A 15,372-nucleotide genomic window follows, 5' to 3' on the forward strand; every position below is an offset into this window, starting at 1 on the left:
TGTCTAACTTTTACTGTATACTTCAAGCTATGGTTGTATGCAGCCGAACCCTGTGAAGCTGTCAAAAGAAGGAAAACCTTACAAGCTTATTTTCTGTTTAGTGAACTGTAAGCAACAGAAATATTAAAACAGACTGTGCACCTTAAATATATTATGAACAAAAAGATTCAAAACACTGAAATAGAAGCCAATCAGCACAATAGCTTTAAATATAACAGGACTTTTTTGTTTTCTGTAAATAAATTCTTTTCTTTAAATCAAACTAAGAAAAGACATTATAAAATTCTTAAGTAATCAAAATGAAACTCAGTTTAAGAGATCTTTTGTTGATATTTCATGTTACCTTCAAAGAATAACTTATAGGTATTTTTACAGGTCATCGTGTGAGCAGACAAACCATAAGACGTTTGCAAATCACCAACAGCAGAACAAAGAACGCTTGACATTAAAATGCCAAACCCAGTTACAAAATATCAATCTCTCAGAGAAGGACTCAGAAGAGAAAGAAAAAATAAAAATCAACTTTCACTAGAAATCTTTGAAATCATCTACTTAAGTCCCAGAAATTCCAGGCGGTTAAATATTCTGTAGAGATTTACTGTGGCATTTATTTATATAAAAACAAAGTTAAATAATTTTAGAAAGTCAGATTGGAATTCCAGATGCAAGTCTCCAATAGAGGGAGAGATTTTAGTGTGTTAAGTAAGTAGCCATATCTTTTAAGCTACTCTGACCCTTTTTGATTTGAAGTTTCTTTTACTGCCAGCTATTATATCATCCAGGTTGGAAAATGTTCTTGTATAGGCAGTGGCCAGAATGCTGATGATGTAATTCATGGTTATGTAAATGGAGGTTATACTTGCTGACTTTTAAAAATAACACTAGCTAATTCCCCCATGACCTATTCAAGCCAGTGGAAGCTGCTGAAGGAGATATCTTCACAGTTAGAGTAATTAGGAAGCTTGGGAATATTAATTTCTCTGTAGGGTTACCTTCATTTTATATTGTGCTATTTATACTGCAAGTCTTAATGCAACTAATAATTCCTTTTTTATACATCATGATATATCAGCTATTAGATTGCCTTGAGGAGAGAGAAAAAGAGGGGGAAAAAAAAAAGCAAGTGGACTGGAAAGTGTGGACCACCAGGACACAGTGAGACTAAATCTTCCCCTATTATGATCCAGGAAGAGAGTTTTTAGCAAGTTACAACTCCCAGCATGGCACCAAACCAAGTCAATAAACAAACTGATTAATAAAATACTGTATTTTTTGGTGCTCTCTATAAGCTAGAAGGTAAGAGTTCATTGTAATGAGGAAAGCAAAGGGTCACTGGTAAAAGTGTAATAGCAGTGAAATGGATAAAAGCCCCTATGGACTTTCCAAGAGACTTTTTCATCAGTGTTTCACCTTCAGTCATGTTGCTACCTCCATAATATTATCATCAGTTCATATTCCTTTGTGGAGTAGCCAGTAGTGCCTGAACCAAAGTGAGTTAACAGAAATGTGAGCCTTCCTCAGGTGATATTAGGATGATACAATTCTAATTATTAATTAAACCTATGCTGAAGTAACCCGCAGCAGTGAAATAAATATAGATGGACTGAGACCTGATTTATCCCATGCTCTTTCAAAATACCTTTTCTATTCCACAAGAAATACCCTTCTAAAGGATAGCTTCATGATCTTTTTCTAAACACTGTGTATAAGGTCATTTAAGGCTTGGAGCAAAGTGATTTTTTGGGTCATCAAGTCAAGCCCCGTCTTATGATGGGCATCAAATCATAAAACACCTTCACTAAAAGCACTGTGGTTCACCAAATGTGACTAGCTAGGGTTTTTGAGCATGTGTGGGTTTTTGTCTGTTTCTTTGGGGATTTTTAGGGCTTCTCTATTCCTTTTTGGAAAATTCTTTCATCAAGTCACTTGTGATTGTTTGAAAATAAGCAGTTTCCCAGCCTGAATCTGGGTTTGGTACCAAATTACTCCTACCTGCGCTAATGCAAACGTGTTCCTTAAGTTCTCTCTTAGATTCCCATACAGCTGTTAACTCATGTAGGTAGGCAGGGACAATCTTAAGAAGAAGGATGTCAGAGTATGTAGAAAACTCTTTATTTTCTTACAACCACCTTAGTTCTTAAATGAGATAAAAGCTCTAATAAGTCAGCATGGGGGTCTCTGCCATTAACTATGGAAGCCGAGAAAGAGTAAAGTATCTCAGAACCTAACAGATATTAGAGACCAGGTAGTTCAGATAGTGTCAGTTTCACATTCCAGATCTTTCTCCCATCTGTGTGGTAGTCAAAGAAATCCAGCCCTGAGGTGCTAACACAGGCTTTCTATTCTCACAGAATAGCTCCCCAAATTATTTTCTCAAGATATCATATGATAAGAGATGTCTGCCTTTCTATTATATAGGTCTTAAGAAGCAATCTATCTTTCCTTTCCTCCTTACCCCATGCTGTCTTTAAAAGAAATCTATTTTTGAAAGCATTCTATTTAGAAGTTTGATGTTTCAAAATTAAAGGGAGAACTCTGGGAGAGCAGTGAGGAGTTCACAAGGCAAACACCAGAGTTTCGGAGTATTTATAACAAACTCCTTAGAAGGCTTTTTTTTTTATTCTCCTTAGATATCCCTGAGTTTGATATCACAGTATATAATCAGAGGACAGTGTTTCTGGAAATTAGAAACTGCAAATAATCACTTGAAACATGTAAGACAGAGCAAATGCAAACTATGCTAGCAGAAAACTCATGGTTTTCTGTATCTGCCCACATCTGGACAGTGAATAACAAATACATGGTGCCACACAGCCACTTGTGTGCAGAGTCAGGCAGCACATAGGTGGAAAACACATTCTGCTGAAAAAACAACCAACCAGTGGTCTTAACCTCATTGGTAAGCGGTTCTCAAAGGGAAACTGCCACAGGAATAAGGGATAACCTAAAGTTAGGCATCAGTAAAATCCAGTCATAAAAAAAAACATCATCTCAAGAATTATGTGGAGCTTCCTATCAGCATCTCTTTGAAAAATTTCCTTTCATCCTCATGGCACAAACAAGACTCCAGAGATGCTTGTGAGCTAACTCTAAGGCACAAGCTATAGGGACTGAATGCCTTTAGTCTGATGCTTCCAGTATATACATGCTATTCTGAGGATGAAGAGAAGGTCTTTAGCTAGTGTAACATAGCTGTAGTTTTCTACACTCACTGAAGAGTTTGCCTTCTCTATATAATAGCTTGAAATGCAAGTTCAGTTAAACACCTACAGCCCATACCACACACAAACAATTTGACAATAAATACCAGGTTACATCAATAACACCTAAACAGCAGGCTCTGCTCATGGCTAAAATAAACAGCTGAGATGCAAATGGAAGTACTTTCAATGTACTGGAGAACCCAAGTGCCACACTCATTTTCACATTTGGTCTGATACATTAGAGAACGTCAACATATCAAATGACAAGATAATAATCTGTATCCAGAACTTGGATAGAAAATTCAGATTGGGGGATGAGGGAGAGGAAACCCTGCAATAGCAATAGCTAGAAGTTCAGAAGTTTCATACAAGGTTTCAAAAAAGGAGAGGTTTGTGACACTAGCCTGTTTCTTATAGGGACCTAAACAAACAAGTTAAGGCTACTTATTGTCTCCAGAGAAGTGTGCTAACTTAAGCTTCAGTGATGACAAATACAAAATATACTGCTCATATTTTTAATTTACCATAATACAGCTGTCTAGAATTATGTCAGAAATTACAGTGCAGATAAGTTTGGCCATCATATTATTTGCTGCACTCTTAGCCCTGGCAATACTTCAAGGTCTTCCTTCAGAGCGCAGCGAAAAATAGAGTTGAAGATTTTGCTAATAACCTCCAACTTCTTTACATACTTTCACACCATCAGTAAGAAGCTTTCTTTCCTCAACAAAAGAAAAAGAACAGAATCACCTAGTCCACTAAACATTTTCTAGAACAGTTTCATTTAAAAAGGGAAGGCATACTCTTGCATATATATACTATCAGTCAACACTCATGTTCATCTACTGTAATCTAATTATAATTTTTTTTTGTTAACAGAGATACCTACAAGAATTAAAATTAACCAGTTATTTTCCATCTCTATCTGCTTGTGTACACTGTACATAGCCACAAAAAAGAGTAAGTGAAGCAGAACTTTTGTTACAGAACAGGTTTGTAGTAAAATGAATATTTAACTTGTCAAAGTCAAGGTAAACAGCATCCACTGCTTTCCCCTCGCCTACACAGCCCATGATCTCATCACATAAGGTAAATACTTTGGACAGTCACAATTTGCCCAGGGTGAATCCATAAAATCTCACTGTACGTGAGCACATCCAAGTTGGTAGCAGTGTTAAGTTCTGCCAACAGACTCAAGAAAATGAAGGTAACAAGTCATGTCCAGGGACCGCCCTGGACACCAACTCAGGAATAGCAGGAAATGACGCAGGAGCAGCCACTAATATGTCCATGAACCAGCCAAGAGACAGGACTAGAACCAGGAAAAGACAACTCACAGCATAGGTCTGAGATCTGTACAGTCAGCAACTCAAGACAGCAGGGAACAGGACTGAAGATAGCCATCTACATGTGACACAGCTCAGAGGAAGACTTGTCTCCTGAGCCTGTGAGCATTTTAGGTGGGGTGTCACAAATGATGCTATTCAGAGCTCATTGGTGCACTCAAGGCCCTGAGAATTGATCAATTGACTCATTAAGCTGTGCTTTTCTTACTGTTTTTGCTTCTAGAAGCACTTCTTGCTTGCTACTTACAGAAGTACTCCTATTACCCATCACATCCCTCTGTTTCAAATTCACCTGAGCTTTTCGTAATCTTGTCCATGCACGTTGAGACAATGTGCCTGCAATTCTCCTGGGTAGCCTCTCCCTTCTTGCACCTTCTATGTACTGCCTTTCTGTATAGGAATCCAATCAGGAGGTGCCTATTCTTCAATGCAGGCTGCCTTCTACACGTGCACTGTGGAATCAACCATGCTTGTGGTTTGTGGAGGTCGTCCTACAAGATTAGCCAGGTCTTCTCTGCCCCTTGGCCTTCCAGAACCCTGTCAGAGTCCTCACATTCTTAAGACATGCAAAAGATTATCCTGCTCTCAACCCACCTAACTCTATAAACTTTTTATTATTTGAACTCCTTGGGTGATAATACTGGCCTCTTAACAACAATATGTAGCTTCTAGAGAAAATCTTTGCCGTTTTCAGGCTGGTTTCAGACTTTTGTCTGATACTGTTATGGTTTGGTAGCTCTACTCTGTCCATCATCTGGAGCAGACTGGCTACCAGTGTGACCTTGGAGCAAAAAAACCAGACATCCATGTAGGATATTGCTGAACTTGGCATACATAATGTTTTCTGGCTGATGTTGAGCTTGCCATCAATCATTCCTTTCAAAATAGTCCTAAAAATTAATGATAGACAACGTTTGTACCCTAAGCACGTCATTCCAAGAACAAACGAGATCTTTCAGGGTTCAGTGCTATCACAACTCTTAGTTCAGACAATGCACATGTAAAGTTTTGAAACTAAGATATGTGGTTTGCGGCATAGCTCCTTATAAATTTCTGGCCACTGAGGATACCAGTGAGCATATCAAAGAGATGGGTTTGGATGAAAACTGGGAGATACATAGTAAAACCCAGGTAGGACAGGAGAAATGCAAGATATAATACTGTTTGTTTGTTAGCTGAAAGTATTTATAAATCTCAAAACATTTCAATTTTTAAATTCTGTTTTAACTCTTCAGAAGAAGCAGCAAGCAAGTACGTTATACGGGACTTCTACCACTACACAAGTTCTTAATATCAATCAAATCCATTTTAAGGATTTTCATTGTGATACATGGACTTGATTACATAGATTCTGATAACTTTGTTTTGTCATCTGGCTTTGTTGAGATGGTAAACTGATACTCTGTGTTGTCAAAATGTTCCTGGTTTAGAAATAAGTTGTATTTCAATACTTGAACAGTACTTAGATGCTATAATGACACATGTAATATAAATATTGCATACAGAAATGACAGATGCCAGAGCCTGATGTGTATTTTCTATAAGACATGTTATGGTGTTCCTTTCCAGTTAAAGTATCACTACAGCCAGTGAGTTCTTGTCAAATATATTTTTTTTACAGCAATACCAGAAAGGTCTTAAATAATGCAATAATCTTCTTCAAACATGGTAGATCTTCTTAGCCTTGTTTCTCATCTGCCCCACAGAAAACTTAAGTCTTTAAATCCCCCATCAATAGCTAACTTGCTGCCACCTGCCAAGCCACCACAAATATAATCTAATACACTACTCCATTTAGGGAATCTTTTGATTTTTTAATTCTTACAAACTCTAGCAGTTTGTAGTTTAAATAGTCTGATGGAGAGTGACAATACAGGGTCCAGGTCATGAAAACACTGTTGCTGTTACTTACGGACACAAAAGAAGAGTCTAAAGGATAACTGAACACCCTTTTAAATATCACCACCAGCTAAGGGGTTTCAGCTGTTTTCCAGAACTTTCCAATTGTGGTGGTTCTTTTTCTGTTGTTTAAAGTCTCACATTTTGGTGGTGCTTTTTTTTCCCTTGACACCATTGATATTGCCTCTTTGAAAACTGCAGACAAAGTGAGATGAATGTCCTGAAAGTGTACATACCAAGTGAATAGTTTATCAAGAAGCTATGGCCATGCGTAGCTCTCAGGACTTTCCTCTGTCGTAGGAGATCTAATAATAATTTGCCTAATAAGTAGAAAAAATCAGATGCAAACTACTACATCTATCTGGACTCATTTGAGAAAAACACTGAGAAATAAATCCAAAGCAATATCAGTGAATCAGCAGGTCCACTACTTACTATGAGCTAACAAAATTTTCCAGAGTGCAATATCCTTCTGTGTTGCCCTAAGATGAAAAATAAGGAATAAGATATTATAAATGGTAAAGAAGGACATCATTTTCTGTCTTATTTTCATTTATCAGATATTAAGCGTCCTTCATGTTTTTTTCTTTTTCATTTTATGAGCAGGAGGTTGGTTTTTCTTTCAATAGAAAATGTCAGAACTTATGAATAAAGTAATTTTATTGTTAAACATAACTTTCTTTTACACTTTATTTATCAAAAAGCTTTTCTATGCTTTTTTGTATATCTGGCAAGTTTGAGCATATTGCTTATAATGTAATCAAATATGTGGTTATTATCCATATGGTAATGAACAAGGAAGAGCATATTACTTTGTTCTTCACCACTGCCAAGTCTAGATAATATAGAATCACAGAATAGTTAGGGTTGGAAAGGACCTTAAGATCATCAAATTCCAACCACCCTGCCATGAGCAGGGACACCTCACACTAAACCATGTCACCCAAGGCTTTGTCCAACCTGGCCTTGAACATCACCAGGAATGGAGTATTCACAACTTCCTTGGGCAACCCATTCCAGTGCCTCACCACCCTTACAGTAAAGAACTTCTTCCTTATATCTAAACTGTTTAAGTTTTAACCCGTTACCCATTATCCTATCACTACAGTCCCTCCCCAGCCTCCTTATAAGCCCCCTTCAGATAAAGGAAGGCTGCTATGAGGTCTCCACACAGCCTTTTCTTCTCCAGGCTGAACAGCCACAACTTTCTCAGCCTATCTTCATACGGGAGGTGCTCCAGTCCCCTGATCATCCTCATGGCCCTCCTCTGGACTTGTTCCAGCAGTTCCATGTCCTTTTGATGTTGAGGACACCAGAACTACACACAATACTCCAAGTGAGGTCTCACAAGAGCAGAGGGGCAGGATCACCTCATTCAACCTGCTGGTCATGCTCCTTTTGATGCAGCCCAGGATACGGTTGGCTTTCTGGGCTGCGAGCGCACACTGCTGGCTCATGTTCATTTTCTCATCGACCAGCACCCCCAAGTCCTTCTCTGCACGGCTGCTCTGAATCTCTTCTTTGCCCAGCCTGTAGCTGTGCCTGGGATTGCTCTGACCCAGGTGTAGGACCTTGCACTTAGCGTGGTTGAACTTCATAAGGTTGGCATCAGCCCACCTCACAAGCGTGTCAAGGTCCCTCTGGATGGCATCCCTTCCCTCCAGCGTACCAACTGAACCACACAGCTTGGTGTCATCGGCAAACTTGCTGAGGTGAACTCAATCCCACTGTCCATGTCACCGACAAAGATGTTGAACAAGATCAGTCCCAACACCGATCCCTGAGGGACACCACTCGTTACTGGTTTCCAGACAGACATTGAGCCATTGACCACAACTATTTGTGTGTGGCCATCCAGCCAGTTCTTTATCCACCAAGTGGTCCATCCATGAAATTGGTGTCTCTCCAATTTAGAGACAAGGATGTCGTGTGGGACAGTGTTGAACACTTTGCACAAGTCCAGGTAGATGACGTCAACTGCTCTACCCCTGTCCATCAGTTCCGTAGCCCTGTCATAGGCGGCCACCAAATTGATCAGGCAAGATTTCCCTTGGTGAAGCCATGCTGGCTGTCACCCAGCACCTTGTTGTTTTTCATGCGCCTTAGCATGCCTTCCAGGAGATTCTGCTCCAAGATTTTGCCAGGCACAGAGTTGAGACTGACTGGTCTGTATTTCCACAGGTCATCCATTTTCCACTTCTTGAAAATGGGGGTTATATTACTCTTTTTTTTTTGGCCATTGGGAACCTCACCTTACTCCCATGATTTTTTATGTATGAAGGACAGTGGCTTTGTTTAAAATCATTAACCAAAGGAGCCTAGCATGGGTCATTCTGCAGTAACATGCGAACCCTAGTGTTGAGGCCTTTTTAACAAACAGTGGGCATGTGAGCTATCCAGGACTCTTGCCATTGGTTAGAGTCTGTAGTAAGGATTAATGGCCTAGTTCAGGTTACTTCAGGGCAAAGTTGTGGCCACGTATGCGGAAGTATGCAGGAGGGAAACAACTCCCGGATGCTGAAGAAGGAACCAATCAGCTAGTGTTGCTCCCGGATGCTGAAGAAGGAACCAACCAGCTGTCTTTGCATTGTGTGTAGAAACCAATCATTCTAAAGCTTAAGCGTGGGACCAAGCTTGGAAGCTATAAAAGGCAGTGCTCTGAAGTGAATAAAGGTTAGTTTCTGATTATATTAATCAGCGTGCTCTCCGTTGGTCTTCCGCAAAAGGCACCAGAACAGGGACCCTCTTGCTGTTGCTTGACTGAGCAGAGAAGACAGCTGGAATATGAGGGGAGCAGAAAAGCTGACCAAAGGGGTTGCTGTCCCGGCAGCTGAAAAAGCAGAGTGCACTCTGAGGTATCCACATGGAAAGGGAAGCATGACGAGAGAGGGAATCTCACCCTGATCATGTGAGCGGTTGGGGAGGAGATGGGAGTCTCACTGTCGAAAGAAGAGGCGGCAGTAGTAAAGCTCCTCCAACATATCCTTTCTAAGAGATGACTAACATATGATGATGGTACCTTAAAAGCCCTTTTAAAATGGGCCAAGGACTGGGAGCTAATTTTGGGAGTGGGTGCAGCTTTTGAGCTAGGAACTAGATTGGATCTGCTTTATGGGAAGAAATTAGTAAGGGATCCAAGGAGGTTCAAAAATTAGCTACCTTGTGGCGACTGATTAAAGAGACTTCAGAAGAACTGAAAAGTGAAAGGGCAGCCACTGCGTCTGCGTTTGCTGCGCTTTCGCTGAATTCCTCTGGGACAGAATCTGCTTCAAATGAACTATTTTCCCCGATATCAGTGCCTGGACCCATGTCGGTACAAGCCTTAATCGTAAAGCCCCTTCAACCATCACAATCAACAGCTCCTGAAGTGAAAAATAAATAAATAAAAAAAAAATCATGGAACTCATTGTCCCCCCACCCCCCTACCCCCAACCCCCGAACCTCTGCCAGTAGCCTCCATGGCTGTGAAGACTGAGGACAGAGATGAAGATGATCCTTTTGACCTGGAGCCTATTCATCCAGAAAGGAGTCTGATTTATATCCCACAGATCCTCATGATAAATGGGCAGCTGTAGAGGGAGAAGCAAGATGGGTGGAGGATGCAGATGTATTGTGTGCTTTCCCTGTGATGTATGTGCTGGATCAAGACCCACGGTGGGAAGGTCTCTCGTATGCTCTTATCAGGGGTATCGGGCGTACTGTGGCGGACCGTGGACTTGGGGCCCCATATACAACTCATTTGATACAGTCTCTCTGTGATACTCATGTACTAGAAGTTGGCAAATATGTCTATGTTTCTATTGACACTTGGAGAACTTTATAGATATTGTTGGCCACTTCTTCTGACGTAAGCTGGCCACCTGTGTCGGAATGAGTGTGCATTTTGGTCAGTATAAAAGCCCAAGCCTCATGCAATGTGGGGGAGGCAGAGCCTCTGGGGGGACACTTGCTAAGGTTGAGCCTGCGATGATGCTTCTTGGAGCTGGTTTCCTGATAGTCTTCAGAGGGTCCTTGTGCCACATTCTGTACGTGGGACCATGTAGTGGGAGTAATGATCGCCTGGATTTTGTGTTTCAAATATTGTAGTTGTGTGGAGTGTGCTTGTGGGATCCTATATGTGTCTGTGTGTGCTAAGGGCAGATGGTGTTCTATGCATTTTTTTGTTGTCGGTTTCATGTAAAAGTTTTTAACAGGTAGCAGTTTAACATTTCAGGCAAGAAAGGGTTAATGCAAAAGTGCAGTTGCTGGCAGGTGTTTATGGTTGTTGCTGAAGCAGCCAGGCAGCTGTAACTGCTGTGGAGTAGGCAGGCATTTATAGCTGCTGCCGAGCAGGCCGGTGTTTGTACCCATGAAAAGCAGGGTGAAAAACTTTGGAAAAAAAACCAAAAAACCAAACCAAAACAAAACAAAACAAAAAAAAATACAACCCAAGAAACAAAAACCAAACCTCTCCATCTATTGAAGTATTGAGGCAGTTTGTAGAGACACCACAGACAAAGCCTAAAGAGTGCCTGCAACACAGCAGACGCATGGTAGGAGCCTTGCTTAGTGTGTTTAAAGTAACCTGGGGGTGAATCCAACACTTGGAGGAACAGATCACTTGAAACAAGAACTGCTAACTGGAAAAGCGAGAGGGGTAGTGCAACCCCAAGCTTTATCAGCCGTCACCTAAGCAGCATCAGGGTGCCAGAGAAAGGAAAAAAAAAAAGGGTAATGATGCAGCAAACTTCTTGACTGTTAAAAATGTGCAGTTTACTTCTGCAGCTGCTTTACATTCCTTTTGCATCAGAATGCCTCTCCTTTAAGGAAACACTTTAACCTGTCTACTTTTCAAAAACTGATAACCTGGAAGAGGGAGTATATTTGTGTCCTCCTACCTACAGGTCCATGGCAGCTGCCTGCAAAGCTTGTCAAGCCGTGCCATGAGTTGGACAGATGAGTGGAAAAACCCAATGCCTCAGCTACAGGAGCCGACCGTGAATACCCCAAGCAGAATGAGATAGAGGAAGAGAAAAATGAACTATTGCAAAACATCACTTGGAGGCAACTGAAAATTAACAACTTGAATAAGTGTACTTGTAAAGTAGCTATAATTAGAGGCTGTGATTTTGTGTATAAAAGCACCTGTATTTACTAGCCAGTTGCTAATAAGAAACTACACCTTGTATTGTGTGGATTTGTCACTTGCAAAAGAGATGTTAAAGCATGCAAATTTGCAGCAGCTGCTAGAAAATGCTAAGGCAAAAGCTAGAAAGATTCTAATATGACAGTACTGTTATAAAGCAGGTAATGGAACAAATTAAGAGGGTGGGAGAACTCTACTGGTAAAAAATTTCTTTGGCTAGTCCCTCGCTGCCATCAGCATCTTCAACATGCTGCTGCACCCTGTAATAGTTACTCTGCTAATGTAAATCTGTATGTGCTTTGCCATAGTAGTGACTTGTTACTGGATGAAGCAGGTGAAACTGCATTGACAACAAGGTGCAAGGACTGAGGTTGGCCAAATGCCCGCTACCACAGTCAAGGGCAAGACTGGTTTGGTCTCTGTGTTTGCCAACAAGAAGAACCTTTAGCTCCACTGTTGGCTGCAACCCAGCAGGCGTGGAGCGGTGGGGACACATGCCATGCCAGACCCTGATGTGAGGGATGGCCTCCCCTGGTATCAGAGAGCCATCCAGGAGAAAAAGGGCAGGCCCAGCACCCTGTGGCTGGCATATGTTGGAGGTATGATCTAGTCCAAAGCCCCTGCTCAAGTAGGGTCATCTAAAAGATATAGAAAACAAAAACAAAACAAACCAAACAAACAAACAAAAAAAAAAAAAAAACAAAAAAAAGGGGGGAATGCAAGGATTTTCTCCACGTGATGAACAATTCCTTGCCCAATCCACTGGTTCTATATAAAGACCTACACGATAACAAGGGGAAAGGACCAGTGCCATTGCTGACATGGAGTCAAGGATATGGCTGTGTACAGCTATTGACAGGACCATACTGGCTGCCAGCGAAATGTATAATGCCCCAGAACTCAATAACATAAAGAAATGGCAATGACAGAAATCTTTGTGATATCTGTTCTATTATGTGTGACCATGGGTAATGGACAAGTATACTGGGCACATTTGTTAAATCCCCATTATTAAGACCGGTTACATGGTGTGTAGGATTCACTGGTATGCCTCATGTTATAAAGATTCAAGTGACTTCAAATCAGACTAATCTTACTGAAATAAAAGGAATTGTAAACTCTCATCCTGCATGTCAACACGCAGGCTTTGGCCTTGGTATTGGAGTAAATCCTTGAGGCATTTTACCACTACAACTTTGGCAAATGGATGTCACTCATGTTCCAGAATTTGGATGTCAAAAATACGCTCATGTCTCGGTCAACACCTTTTCCATGGCAATTTGGGCCATCGCTCAAACTGGAGAAACTTCTCACCATGTTGTGAAACACTTTCATGCCTCCTTTGCCATTTTAGGTGTACCCCTATCTCTTAAAACAGACAATGCTCCAGCCTCTACTTCTGCTAGGTTTCACTGCTTTTTCTCTCTTTGGGGTGTGAAACATCTCACCGGAATCCCTAATTCACCCACTGGACAAGCAATTGTTGAGCGGGCTCACCAATCCCTTAAAAGCCTCTTACTTAAACAAAAAACGGGGGAGAGCGGTGTAGGACCTATTGAACGCTTGGCAAAAGCATTATATGCGTTAAATTATTTACGCCTGGCAGGAGAAAGGGAAGAACCTCCCATGGTAATTCACGGTAGTGCCTTAAAATCAGGGTTAACAAAAAAGGAAAAGATTTTTGTTCAATACAGAGGTCTCAAACCGGGAGAATGGAAGGGGCCAGTTGAGGTTTGTATGACTGGTCGAGGTTATACGTGTTTGATTACAGGAGAAGGCCCTTGTTGCATTCCAGCGCGATGGGTAAAACCTTGGAAATCACCGATCGAGGGAACCTCAGAATAGCCTCAATTATGAGTTTGTGGATGTTGGCTATGACTTTAGGTCAAGCATTACATACCATAGAACCCCGAGAGAACATGTGGATCACCTGGGCAAACCAAACGAACCAGTCATCCGTCTGTCTCTCCATGGCCACTCCTGGGGACCCTTTTCGTACTTGTTTAATCGGTGTCCCTTACCTGTGCCTGGCGGACTGGACCAATTGGATAAATAACAGGACGGTTTTAAATGGCTCTTTCATTAACCAGACATGTCATAGAATTTATGATTGTACTGTTCCAGAAAACAAACCAGCCTGCTGTTATGGGAAAGCGAATCAAACAGGGAAGGCTGGAGCAATGATCATTAATGCCTTAAATGCCACAATGCCTTTGGACCCTCAGGAGTTAGATCTCTGGGGATCCTTAGCAGGCAATGGGTCATGTTTTTATTTTGGGGGATCAGCACCTATAGGGATAAACTTTTATAGGAAATATATTTGGACACAATGGACCAATATGTCGAGTAATTATGATTATAAAAATTATAGAAAAACGGATATTGTAATGGAGCAATAGGTGCTGAGACCCTAGGTAGTAAATTTTCTATTTGGAATAATTTGACAAAACAATTTCCTAAGGGATATATTTTAATCTGTGGACATAGAGCTTGGCAAGGGGTACAAAAAAATGTTCAGGGAGGGCCAGGTTACATAGGGAAGTTGACTATGTTTGCTCCCAGCATGAGGGATATGCTATCATTTTATAAAAGTAAAACCGAGCAACGATAAAGAAGATCAATAGAACAACTAGGACCAAACTGTAATGATAATGTTAATATGTTAGGTAAAGTCGGAAGAGTTTTTATGTCCATTTTTATTCCTGGGGCAACGGCTGGGAGGGCACTAAAAGACATAGAGCGTTTAGCTTACTGGACTGCAAACCAGATTAGTATCACATCTAATGTCTTATCAGAATTATTAGAAGATTTAGGCATGCAGTTTTACAAAATCGTGCAGCCATTGATTTTTTGCTTTTAGCACAGGGCCATGGTTGTGCAGATTTTGAAGGAATGTATTGTATGAATCTATCTGACTATTCTAGTTCAATTCATCAACAACTATCCCAATTAAAAGATAACACAAAGAAATTAATGACCAATCATGTTTTGGATGGTTGGCTCCAAAATTTAGGTATTACTGGGTGGTTTGCAGATTTGTTTAGATCAGGCATTATGATATTATTAAGCATTATAGTCTTTGTTGTTATTATTAGTATAGTATGGCGTTGCTTAATGTCTGTAGTATCACTAATGATTAAAGGGGTCTGGATCGCTCAAAATAAAGAAGGTGGATTTGTTGAGGGCTTTTTAACAAACAATGGGCATGTGAGCTATCCAGGACTCTTGCCATTGGTTAGAGTTTGTAGTAAGGATTAACGGCCTAGTTCAGGTTACTTCAGGGCAAAGTTGTGGCCACGTATGCGGAAGTATGCAGGAGGGAAACAACTCCCGGATGCTGAAGAAGGAACCAATCAGCTAGTGTTGCTCCCGGATGCTGAAGAAGGAACCAACCAGCTGTCTTTGCATTGTGTGTAGAAACCAATCATTCTAAAGCTTAAGCGTGGGACCAAGCTTGGAAGCTATAAAAGGCAGTGCTCTGAAGTGAATAAAGGTCAGTTTCTGATTATATTAATCAGTGTGCTGTCCGTTGAACTTCTGCACCGTAGCATCTATTTGTAATGTGTAATCTACCACTTCCCTCACTGTGATTCATACAGGTAAGAAGAAATTAGTTTCTTTTAGAGAATTTTGAATATCAAAATTATAAGTTTAAAAAATTTTCTTTCCTGAATCACAGACCTAAAATGAAATCTGATAGCAGAGGAGTATCAAGTTATTTTGTGCCAACATGCATGCATTGACTTTATCTCATTAAGACGGAGAACTGCTATTTTGTACTATTGAATTTTAGGTTCTC

Source organism: Lathamus discolor, chromosome 4 (assembly GCF_037157495.1).
Source record: "Lathamus discolor isolate bLatDis1 chromosome 4, bLatDis1.hap1, whole genome shotgun sequence".
NCBI classification, from domain to species: domain Eukaryota; kingdom Metazoa; phylum Chordata; class Aves; order Psittaciformes; family Psittacidae; genus Lathamus; species Lathamus discolor.